The sequence below is a fragment of the Anabrus simplex genome, chromosome 4, assembly GCF_040414725.1.
Source record: "Anabrus simplex isolate iqAnaSimp1 chromosome 4, ASM4041472v1, whole genome shotgun sequence".
Taxonomy (NCBI): Eukaryota; Metazoa; Arthropoda; class Insecta; order Orthoptera; family Tettigoniidae; genus Anabrus; species Anabrus simplex.
The window spans coordinates 453,518,124-453,530,892 of NC_090268.1; the positions used below are offsets into that span (position 1 = coordinate 453,518,124).

The 12,769-nt window shown below is 46.4% G+C and overlaps 2 non-coding genes across 2 annotated transcripts; both read right to left on the minus strand.

Annotated features, from left to right (window-relative positions):
• Positions 1 to 2,997: 2,997 nt before the first annotated feature.
• Positions 2,998 to 3,116, minus strand: LOC137500698 (5S ribosomal RNA). The gene has a single exon (XR_011018205.1). It is a non-coding gene; the product is annotated as a 5S ribosomal RNA (ribosomal RNA).
• Positions 3,117 to 12,400: 9,284 nt separating this feature from the next.
• Positions 12,401 to 12,519, minus strand: LOC137500700 (5S ribosomal RNA). Its single transcript, XR_011018206.1, has one exon. It is a non-coding gene; the product is annotated as a 5S ribosomal RNA (ribosomal RNA).
• Positions 12,520 to 12,769: the final 250 nt, after the last annotated feature.

Below are 12,769 nucleotides of genomic sequence, written 5' to 3' on the forward strand. Positions count from 1 at the left end.
TAACTGTATCCAAAATTCAGGTAACATCAGTTTTTACTCGCAAAATGGTTTCATGATTTCTTTGGCTAAGAGAACCAAGCGGTAACCCTAACCTCGAAAATGAATTGTCGCTCTCGATTTATAAGATGCCCTTTCTTTCTTCGGCCTAGTCGCTATCTAGTCGGCAGTCGTTTGAAATCGTGCAGGTTTCTGCATGGTTCGACGTGCGTATCCTACTAGCAGTTGAAGTCAGCGTGAAATTAAGTACAGTACAGTAACTATGTGTAAGATCTCCTTCACTTGGTGAGACAAGTTGTAGGGCCAAATAAAGGTACAGAGAGCAGAGAGAGCATTACATAACATAGAGCTAAATATGCACTGTACTTGGGTTGATGGTGTATTATACTGAACGCCCTCTTCCCCCCCTCCCCCTGCCATTACATCTTTACTGAATGATTCTGCACAACGTTCCCTGCTGTTAATATTAATCCCCTACTGGGTTTTAGCTTAACGGTATCACTCGGTAATCATCATCATCATGACAGCCTCTGTCCTTCATGCTAAAAATCAGCTGCAGAGAAAAGGACCCTTTGTGTTCTTGCCATTATTATTATTATTATTATTATTATTATTATTATTATTATTATTATTATTATTATTATCATTATCATTTACCTCAGCGAATGAAAGCCCATGTATGAACATTTTTTTGTACATAAGCAACGATCAGCTGCTTTACCGACACCTTGTAATCCAAGAAAGAAAGAAAGAAAGAAAGAAAGAAAGAAAGAAAGAAAGTAAGTATAGGGGTACCTAACCACTCCTGAAAACTACTTTCATTGAAGGTTGTACTAGGCCAAACTCTAGAGACCTCTTACTAAATGGTACCATACTACAGGGCAGGTGTAAAAAATAGTTAATGAAACCGTATAATGAAAGGTACAGACTTAAGAGCAAGTGGCGTACTGGCTTATTATCCCTCCCTTCCAGGACCCTTCTTGCAACCACTAACCACCACCTACACCCCTGCCCAAGCAGTATTCGAGCATCGGGCTGTGTGATGTGGTCGCCTTAGAAGTTTGTGCTAGACAATACCCCAAAGAAAGTAGGTGGTTTAAGACAGGCAATAAAGTTTTAAGTTTTACTCCTCTTCCCTCAAATATGAAGAGAAGTACACCATAATGAGGGGTACTAAGCCATTTAAATTCATGACAGAGACCTGATGATTCTTAGCCCTGCTGATCTAGGGTGACACTTGATATAACCAGGCCAGACCCAGTACCTGAATATTTTTAGGTTATCCAAGCCAAACCTGGGTTATATATTGCCCGAAATATGTAGCATCTACCCTGTAATTAGAAGATGCAGGTGTGACTTCACGACTGGTGATGATATAACGGAGCACAATTTAGCATGTTAGGTACTAGTAGATCCACGATCAGCCCTAGCCGTGTCTGATGCAGAAATCCTAACCTGACTTGGGAAGAACGGTAACTTATTTCTTTCTTTCTTTCTTTCTTTCTTTCTTTCCTTGAACGCTAGCCTGTAGTAGTAAGGCAAGAGGCAGTGATCAGGTGGTCAGCAAAAGGACACATTATTGCTTGAGTTCGAAATTGTCCACTGCCTTAAGTAATAGTCGTATTAGTAGCAGTAATGGTGGTGGTGGTACTACTAGTAAGGTTATGTTCACTATTATCTTACGCCTTTCGTAGATGCCGAGGTGCCGGAAGTTTGTCCCGCAGGAGTTCTTTTTATGCGCCCATATCTACAGACCATCGAAATATCACACGAGTGAGCCGGTGTCGAACCTGTCAAGTAGGGCTCAGAATGGTCTAATTTTAATTCTAGGACGGTAACAGTAACTATACGGAGTTCCGATTCGTTCTACTCAATTTATCACTTGCCAAAAGATCGGTCAGCTGACGTACAAACAACAAAAACGAGTGCTTTCCTCCCTTCACCTAACCTAAAACGTCACGACTCTTTGAACTAACCCTTGTCGTCAAAAGGTTACCTTCTCAGTCTTATTTGAAGGGCGTCTCGTCTTTGATAGAAATGAAAGAGTTTTACAAGTTCCTAGGCTTCAAAACTACGTTACATCGCAACACACGCACTTCGAAGATAGCGGGCTGTGTGTAGGCCACTGTACTGCACTGGTGCCCTACCGTTCGTAAGGAAGCCCGGGAGAGACACGAGCGTACTACAAACTTGTAACTTATTGCCGAACCGTGTCGTAATTTGAATAGCTACTTACCTGAAAGAACATAAAAGGAAATTGTTCGACTCTTTGAGGGGCTGCTAAATGCCGCGGTCGGTTGCTAGGACATGGCTTTCATTGTAATCACGACAGTGTCGATGACGTTGCATGGAAACCACCTTCCTCGCGATTTTCAAGGTGGGCGGGGAGTTTAGAAGCCTCGTTCCGCCCTTTAATAATCTTAATATTGGGAGAAATAGGACGTAGAATGATGTTATGTGCCATAAGAGGCCTGCAGGATAAGCTACACTAACCTAAAAGAATAAGAACAGCAAGTTTAGACATAGGGACGTACGATAGGAGGTACGAAAGTTAAAATCCTGGCACGAGTAATTGGAAGCGGTGCTAGGCTCAGCAAGGGTCCCCTAGGTCGACACACACACACACACACACACACACACACACACACACACACACACACACAGAGAGAGAGAGAGAGAGAGAGAGAGAGAGAGAGAGACGACGAATAATAATAATAATAATAATAATAATAATAATAATAATAATAATAATAATAATAATAATAACAACAACGATGATGATGATGTCGCCGCCGCCAGGTTAGGCCGGTCACCTAGGAGGAAATGCAATACTACGCTAAGCTTCGTTCCTGTATAGCCACGGGGTCGAAGAGCAGCAAAAGGTCTAGCTAGTTTCAGACGTAACAAAAAACGTGATTTAAGCAATTTCTGCTGGCCTGAGGCAAAAGTTGAAAGTAAGTTGTCGTACTGGGACTGGGAAACTTGGTAAAAAGGGAATTGAGCCAACGGCACGTGGTGTTCCCAAGCGGTCACCCATCCAAGTACTGACCACGCCCAATGTTGCTTAACTGCGGTGATCGGACGAGAACCGGTGTATTCAACATGGTATGGCCGTTGGCGAGAGAACGGAGCTTGAAACGTCCATACGAACCGCAAAGCGAGTTTCCTGGAGGTCTTTGTGGCGCGGGGGCGTTGGCAATGGTGCAGGGGTGTGCTCGGAGGTCGCCGTCGCGGAGCGGGCGCGGGTGGTTGTCGCGCTCCGCGGCGAAACGTACCCTAACTCGACTTAACCCCACTTCTCGTAACCTAACCCCAAAAAAACGCGCGCGCTGGCGCGCGCGCGCACACACACACGGGAAGTGTCGAGGGTTGTAATAATAATAATAATAATAATAATAATAATTACTGAAGGTGGTTGTGAAGGGGCCGGCGCTGTAGCGCAGGGGCAGCGTGCCTGCCTCGTAGCTGGGGGGCCCGGGTTCAATTCCCGGCCAGGCAAAGGAATTTTACCTCGATCTAATGGCTGCTTTGAGGTCCACTCAGCCTGCTTGCTTAGGGGCTGTAGTGCCATGGGGCTTGGTCTGGTTTTCATTGTAAAGGACAAAGCAGGAGGATTTTTAGCAATAAGGTAATGTAGTAGTAGTAGTAGTAGTAGTTCTTCCCTCCTTAGCTTATGATTTGAATGTTTTGCACTGTCTTTCGATGTATATGAAGTAGGACAGATAGATAAAATCAGAGTGGAGTTGATAACAAGGCTAACAGATGCTGCTCTTTTTTTTAAAGGTGTGGTGGCCCTGAAAAGGGCCGTTTGTTAAGAATGCAGCAAGGCAGAAAACCTGGCACCTTACTTGGAGCTGGTGTATTTGGTAACTGCCTTGGTACCCTCACTGACGGCGTGCTTGGCCAGCTCACCGGGCAACAGGAGGCGGACGGCAGTCTGGATCTCCCGACTGGTGATGGTGGAGCGCTTGTTGTAGTGGGCCAGACGGGAAGCCTCAGCGGCGATGCGCTCGAAGATGTCGTTGACAAAGCTGTTCATGATGCTCATCGCCTTGCTGGAGATGCCAGTATCAGGATGTACCTGTTTAAGCACCTTGTAGATGTAGATGGCATAGCTTTCCTTCCTCTTGCGCTTCTTCTTCTTGTCTCCCTTGGAGATGTTCTTCTGGGCCTTGCCGGCTTTCTTGGCTGCCTTTCCGCTTGTCTTGGGTGGCATGGTTGTCTGGGATGTCTCCTAGAAAGTAAATTTTTCGGCCCCCTTGCAATTCTTTTTAAGACCGAGAGGGCTGCATGCGACTAGCCAATGAGCGCAAGCTTACTGCAGCCTTATTGGTTGGCTCGTAACGTTGAGCAACCTTGCAGGCTACAAAACTGGTGCGCAGAGTGATTCGGTATCATTTTCCCTTCGAAGTAGAGCAGCAGAGCATCATAGCATCATGTCAGGACGAGGAAAGGGAGGAAAAGTGAAGGGCAAGTCCAAGAGTCGCTCCAGCCGTGCAGGCCTGCAGTTCCCTGTCGGCCGTATCCACCGTCTCCTCCGCAAGGGAAACTACGCTGAGCGAGTGGGTGCTGGGGCTCCTGTGTACCTGGCTGCAGTCATGGAATACCTGGCAGCTGAAGTTCTTGAGTTGGCGGGCAATGCAGCCCGTGACAACAAGAAGACCAGGATCATCCCTCGTCACTTACAGTTGGCCATCCGTAACGACGAGGAGTTGAACAAGTTGCTGTCTGGAGTGACCATTGCCCAGGGTGGTGTTCTGCCCAACATCCAGGCAGTGCTCCTGCCTAAGAAGACCGAGAAGAAGGCTTAAGTTCCTGTTCTCGGTCAGGGCGTTGGCTCACCGGAAAAATATAAATAAACGGCCCTTTTCAGGGCCACCAACTCCTTAAGATAAGAGCTGTTTGTCTATCATGCTGCTATAGCTATCTTAGCAGAAGTATGGAGAAATCCTGAAGTGATAGAGCAGTTCAGACAACTCTCCTAATAATAATGATAATAATAACAATAATGAGACACTGCAAATATGAGGGCATCTGTAACATTAGCCAGGAGAGCACAAGAATAGCCTTTCCTTTGAGGTTATTTATTTAAGGGGGAAATGAGTAAGGTAGCTCCAGGCCCCTCTTAATATTTAATTTTCAGAAGGGAAGGAAGAAGGAAGTACATTATAGATTTCTTTTCATTTCATTTATGCTGTATAATTCTGTTCTTGACTGCTGGATACTACCAACCTATGCATGTAAGAACACACACTTAACTAGAAAGGAAAGGAAAGGATACTTAAAGTAGTATATTTACAATACTTTGTCTTTTAGACGTGCACAGCAAGGAAGATAATGTTTGTTTTCTCTTGTTAGCATTAAAATGTAGACATCATAACTGATAATGAGGGCTTTTTTCCGTGCAGGTTTCGGGGAGATGACTGTTTTGAGAGGGAGAATAGCGCAAGCTACGTTAGAGGAGTACTGTAAGTGGGACTCTGTGCTCTTTTGAGAGGTAAGTGGTGGCCCTGAAAAGGGCCGTTTTTTAAATACTGCATGCTCACAAACGGGAGCACGCTCGGAGGAGACTTAACCACCAAAACCGTACAGGGTGCGTCCCTGCCTCTTGAGAGCATAGACGACATCCATGGCGGTCACGGTCTTCCTCTTGGCGTGCTCGGTGTAGGTGACGGCATCCCGGATAACGTTCTCCAGGAATACCTTGAGCACGCCACGGGTCTCCTCGTAGATAAGTCCCGAAATACGCTTGACTCCACCTCTGCGAGCGAGACGTCTGATGGCAGGCTTAGTGATGCCCTGGATGTTGTCTCGGAGCACCTTCCTGTGACGCTTGGCGCCTCCTTTGCCGAGTCCCTTGCCTCCCTTGCCTCGTCCGGTCATGATAGATCAGTAGAGCTGCGAGTTCAGAGCTAGAATGCGGCTGGCACTCGAGGCCCCTCGCTTTTGTTGAAAGTGCCTGGCCCCGGTGACGTCAGCACCGCCCGGCCAATGGGAGTGCAGCTGCTACCGAGGGTGGGGGAAGCGAAGCAATAAAACAGTCGGGCAGCAAGCCCCCGAACCATTCTTCCTGGGACGAGTCGACAGTGAGCACGTGATGGCCCGTACTAAGCAGACTGCACGTAAATCTACCGGAGGCAAGGCCCCGCGCAAGCAACTGGCCACCAAGGCTGCCCGTAAGAGCGCGCCTGCCACCGGAGGAGTGAAGAAGCCTCATCGCTACAGGCCCGGTACCGTGGCCCTGCGTGAGATCAGACGCTACCAGAAGAGCACTGAGCTTCTGATCCGCAAGCTGCCCTTCCAGCGGCTGGTGAGAGAGATAGCTCAGGACTTCAAGACCGACCTGCGCTTCCAGAGCTCGGCTGTCATGGCCTTGCAGGAGGCCAGTGAGGCCTACCTGGTGGGTCTTTTTGAAGACACCAACTTGTGTGCCATCCACGCCAAGCGTGTCACCATCATGCCTAAGGACATCCAGCTCGCCCGCCGCATCCGTGGCGAACGTGCCTAAGTCCGGTGCTTGTCTTATGGCTGGAGCTTTACCAAACGGCCCTTTTCAGGGCCACCAAAATTTCCTAGAAGAGTAGTTATTGTCTCTCTGGTCTAGGATAGAAGGAAAACGAAAAGAAAAAAAGCTAGTGGTTCCTCTAGGTTCAAGGAAAAATCTAAGAGTAACAGAATATAATAATAATAACAATAATAATAATAATAATAATAATAATAATAATAATAATAATAATCTTGAGTATTGAGTACAATAATTCATTAATTAATATCTAGGACGTGATAGTAATAATAATAATAATAATAATAATAATAATAATAATAATAATAACAACAACAACAGCAACAGCAAAAGTGCAGTAAGTAAGGATAAAGAAAAATGTAGTTAAGTACAATAATAATGAAATTTGAAGAGTGAGTCGCCCCGCAATGAGACAAACTAGCCTGTTTAGGAGGCAGAGATAGGAGAGGCCAGGGTTCCAGCCTTGGACAGTGACTGACATAATATGCTCTCTTGGGGAATAAAATTGATGGCCCTGATAAGGGCCGTTTTTCCTCTGCTCCTACGAGAGCAAGAGGTGCGTGTAGAAGGAAGCAAGAACATGAAATGTCCTCACTTCCTTTTTGCTGGTGCCTTTTTAGGCGAGGCCTTGGGCTTAGCGGCCTTTTTAGGCTTAGGTGCCTTAGGTTTCTTAGTGGGCACCTTGGCGGCCTTCTTAGCCTTGGAAGGAGCCTTCTGCTTGGGTTTGGGAGCAGGAGCGGCCTTCTTCTTCTCGGCAGGCTTTTTGGAAATGGCTTTCTTGGCTGCAGCCTTGGCTCCACCAGCCTTCTTCGCCTTGGGGATGCGCTTCTCCTTGGGGGCAGCGGACCGCTTGACAGGGGCTGCGCTGGCCTTCTCCGGCTTGGCAGCCGAAGCGAGCTTGAAGGAACCTGAAGCTCCCTTCCCCTTGGTCTGGACCAGCTCTCCGGAAGCCACGGCAGATTTCAGGTACTTCTTGATGAAAGGGGCCAGCTTCTCAGAGTCCACCTTGTAGTTGGCAGAGATGTACTTCTTGATAGCCTGCAGAGAAGATCCACCTCGTTCCTTCAGGCTCTTGATGGCACTGCCCACCATCTCGGAGGTTTTCGGATGGGCAGGCTTGGTGCGAGGTTTCTTCGATGCAGAAGCCTTGCTCTTCTTGGGCGACGCCTGGGCCGGAGCCGAGGCGGGTGCAGATGCTGCCGATGCTGTTGCTGTGTCAGCCATGGTCACGATGAGAATGTGTTCGCGCGCTCCCCTGGTTATCTGAGTGTATCAGGCTACTCGGACCGCGCAGGAAACAGCAGTGGCTGGCTGTCGGGTGGGTTGCGCGGCGACAAGTTGGGGACGTGCTTCCTAGCTCCTTTCTCGTGCTCCCTGCGTCTTTAAGGGGTGGGTTACAATCAGGGTTCGGTTAGGAAGGGATAGTCAAAGGTTTGACGCTGCTCCTCAGGTGGCAGAAGTACTCGTCACCTTGCTTCGGGCGTCCTGATGGAGGTGCGTTCGATGGGCAGCATTTCACCAGCCGCCTCTCCATGCCGACGTTTAGGGGCGGCCGTCGTCGTCGCGACGCCCCCGGGAGTGACCCCCTCTTACCTGAAGGAAGCCCAATCCTTCCTCTAGCAATGGAGCTGAACGGCCATCCTCAGGCTCTAACCCCTTCCGAGTGAGAGCAAAGGCAAGTCAGCCTTTAGGTAGTTTTCCACAGAGTGAAGCAGACCTGCTGTAATCTGCCTCTTGTAGCTTTGCTTGAAAGGACCTACAGGATAAAGGACATAAGTTAGAAGCTAGCCTCCATGACTCGTTCGACTCCTGCTTTCCTGCTGGTAGCGCCAATCTCGTAAAGTCCTAGCCTTTAGGCCTCTATTTATAAGGCTCTCAACTCTGTACAGTCTCTCACATCCAGCAGCTTTCAGCCCCTGTCGGGGGTCGAAAGCTCAGGTTGGGAAAAGGGACAGCCTGCCCAAGGGAACCTCTAGATGTTTCTTAGGGCATAATTAAATTTCCAGTTCGCTACAGAGCCTGTACCGCCTCAGGAGAGGCTTCACCCCTCGCCTGCTGGATGGAGGCATTGTGAGTCGTATCTTACTGCCTCCAGTGGGCTGCGAAGGCAGGATCGAGAACACCGTGACGGAGGAAGGGGCAGTCAGTCCAGACTCTTCAAAGAACAGATTTCCTGTACCAGGAGATGATAAGTCTGTCAGTTTGATAGACCTGGCAACATCCCTTACCTTCGGTCAAATTTCTTTAGGATGAGAGACCCTTTGAGACAGCAACTCAGCAGATTTATTGGAAGGAAGGAAGGAAGGAAGGAAGGAAGGAAGGAAGGAAGGAAGGAAGGAAGGAAGGAAGGAAGGACCATGGTTTCCCAACAAACTTCTCTGCAAGACATTGCCACAACTTACAAGGGAAAAAATGTAAAGGTTTGAGGTGCTGCAACACTCATACAGCTAACATCTCACTTAAATGGTCCTGAAAGAAAGAAAGAAAGAAAGAAAGAAAGAAAGAAAGAAAGACAGAAAGAAAGAAAGAAAGAAAGAAAGGAAAATAATAATAATAATAATAATAATAATAATAATAATAATAATAATAATAATAATAATAATAATAATAATAAGAAGAAGAAGAAGAAGAAGAAGAAGAAGAAGAAGAAGAAGAAGAAGAAGAAGAAGTTGTGTTTAATGACCCTTCAATAGGAGTTTATTTTTTGAGAGAAGCTAGTGTTTTTACCTTGAATATGTATACTCTGAACGAGGTGAAGCAGAATTTGAAGCCAACTGATCGCGCCGAGACTCGATCTTGCTACCCACCTTCATCATACAGAGTAGCGTATGACGATGATGATGATGATGATGATGATGATGATGATGATGGTAGTAATAACTGTATCCAAAATTCAGGTAACATCAGTTTTTACTCGCAAAATGGTTTCATGATTTCTTTGGCTAAGAGAACCAAGCGGTAACCCTAACCTCGAAAATGAATTGTCGCTCTCGATTTATAAGATGCCCTTTCTTTCTTCGGCCTAGTCGCTATCTAGTCGGCAGTCGTTTGAAATCGTGCAGGTTTCTGCATGGTTCGACGTGCGTATCCTACTAGCAGTTGAAGTCAGCGTGAAATTAAGTACAGTACAGTAACTATGTGTAAGATCTCCTTCACTTGGTGAGACAAGTTGTAGGGCCAAATAAAGGTACAGAGAGCAGAGAGAGCATTACATAACATAGAGCTAAATATGCACTGTACTTGGGTTGATGGTGTATTATACTGAACGCCCTCTTCCCCCCCTCCCCCTGCCATTACATCTTTACTGAATGATTCTGCACAACGTTCCCTGCTGTTAATATTAATCCCCTACTGGGTTTTAGCTTAACGGTATCACTCGGTAATCATCATCATCATGACAGCCTCTGTCCTTCATGCTAAAAATCAGCTGCAGAGAAAAGGACCCTTTGTGTTCTTGCCATTATTATTATTATTATTATTATTATTATTATTATTATTATTATTATTATTATTATTATTATTATCATTATCATTTACCTCAGCGAATGAAAGCCCATGTATGAACATTTTTTTGTACATAAGCAACGATCAGCTGCTTTACCGACACCTTGTAATCCAAGAAAGAAAGAAAGAAAGAAAGAAAGAAAGAAAGAAAGAAAGTAAGTATAGGGGTACCTAACCACTCCTGAAAACTACTTTCATTGAAGGTTGTACTAGGCCAAACTCTAGAGACCTCTTACTAAATGGTACCATACTACAGGGCAGGTGTAAAAAATAGTTAATGAAACCGTATAATGAAAGGTACAGACTTAAGAGCAAGTGGCGTACTGGCTTATTATCCCTCCCTTCCAGGACCCTTCTTGCAACCACTAACCACCACCTACACCCCTGCCCAAGCAGTATTCGAGCATCGGGCTGTGTGATGTGGTCGCCTTAGAAGTTTGTGCTAGACAATACCCCAAAGAAAGTAGGTGGTTTAAGACAGGCAATAAAGTTTTAAGTTTTACTCCTCTTCCCTCAAATATGAAGAGAAGTACACCATAATGAGGGGTACTAAGCCATTTAAATTCATGACAGAGACCTGATGATTCTTAGCCCTGCTGATCTAGGGTGACACTTGATATAACCAGGCCAGACCCAGTACCTGAATATTTTTAGGTTATCCAAGCCAAACCTGGGTTATATATTGCCCGAAATATGTAGCATCTACCCTGTAATTAGAAGATGCAGGTGTGACTTCACGACTGGTGATGATATAACGGAGCACAATTTAGCATGTTAGGTACTAGTAGATCCACGATCAGCCCTAGCCGTGTCTGATGCAGAAATCCTAACCTGACTTGGGAAGAACGGTAACTTATTTCTTTCTTTCTTTCTTTCTTTCTTTCTTTCCTTGAACGCTAGCCTGTAGTAGTAAGGCAAGAGGCAGTGATCAGGTGGTCAGCAAAAGGACACATTATTGCTTGAGTTCGAAATTGTCCACTGCCTTAAGTAATAGTCGTATTAGTAGCAGTAATGGTGGTGGTGGTACTACTAGTAAGGTTATGTTCACTATTATCTTACGCCTTTCGTAGATGCCGAGGTGCCGGAAGTTTGTCCCGCAGGAGTTCTTTTTATGCGCCCATATCTACAGACCATCGAAATATCACACGAGTGAGCCGGTGTCGAACCTGTCAAGTAGGGCTCAGAATGGTCTAATTTTAATTCTAGGACGGTAACAGTAACTATACGGAGTTCCGATTCGTTCTACTCAATTTATCACTTGCCAAAAGATCGGTCAGCTGACGTACAAACAACAAAAACGAGTGCTTTCCTCCCTTCACCTAACCTAAAACGTCACGACTCTTTGAACTAACCCTTGTCGTCAAAAGGTTACCTTCTCAGTCTTATTTGAAGGGCGTCTCGTCTTTGATAGAAATGAAAGAGTTTTACAAGTTCCTAGGCTTCAAAACTACGTTACATCGCAACACACGCACTTCGAAGATAGCGGGCTGTGTGTAGGCCACTGTACTGCACTGGTGCCCTACCGTTCGTAAGGAAGCCCGGGAGAGACACGAGCGTACTACAAACTTGTAACTTATTGCCGAACCGTGTCGTAATTTGAATAGCTACTTACCTGAAAGAACATAAAAGGAAATTGTTCGACTCTTTGAGGGGCTGCTAAATGCCGCGGTCGGTTGCTAGGACATGGCTTTCATTGTAATCACGACAGTGTCGATGACGTTGCATGGAAACCACCTTCCTCGCGATTTTCAAGGTGGGCGGGGAGTTTAGAAGCCTCGTTCCGCCCTTTAATAATCTTAATATTGGGAGAAATAGGACGTAGAATGATGTTATGTGCCATAAGAGGCCTGCAGGATAAGCTACACTAACCTAAAAGAATAAGAACAGCAAGTTTAGACATAGGGACGTACGATAGGAGGTACGAAAGTTAAAATCCTGGCACGAGTAATTGGAAGCGGTGCTAGGCTCAGCAAGGGTCCCCTAGGTCGACACACACACACACACACACACACACACACACACACACACACACACACACAGAGAGAGAGAGAGAGAGAGAGAGAGAGAGAGAGAGACGACGAATAATAATAATAATAATAATAATAATAATAATAATAATAATAATAATAATAATAATAATAACAACAACGATGATGATGATGTCGCCGCCGCCAGGTTAGGCCGGTCACCTAGGAGGAAATGCAATACTACGCTAAGCTTCGTTCCTGTATAGCCACGGGGTCGAAGAGCAGCAAAAGGTCTAGCTAGTTTCAGACGTAACAAAAAACGTGATTTAAGCAATTTCTGCTGGCCTGAGGCAAAAGTTGAAAGTAAGTTGTCGTACTGGGACTGGGAAACTTGGTAAAAAGGGAATTGAGCCAACGGCACGTGGTGTTCCCAAGCGGTCACCCATCCAAGTACTGACCACGCCCAATGTTGCTTAACTGCGGTGATCGGACGAGAACCGGTGTATTCAACATGGTATGGCCGTTGGCGAGAGAACGGAGCTTGAAACGTCCATACGAACCGCAAAGCGAGTTTCCTGGAGGTCTTTGTGGCGCGGGGGCGTTGGCAATGGTGCAGGGGTGTGCTCGGAGGTCGCCGTCGCGGAGCGGGCGCGGGTGGTTGTCGCGCTCCGCGGCGAAACGTACCCTAACTCGACTTAACCCCACTTCTCGTAACCTAACCCCAAAAAAACGCGCGCGCTGGCGCGCGCGCGCACACACACACGGGAAGTGTCGAGGG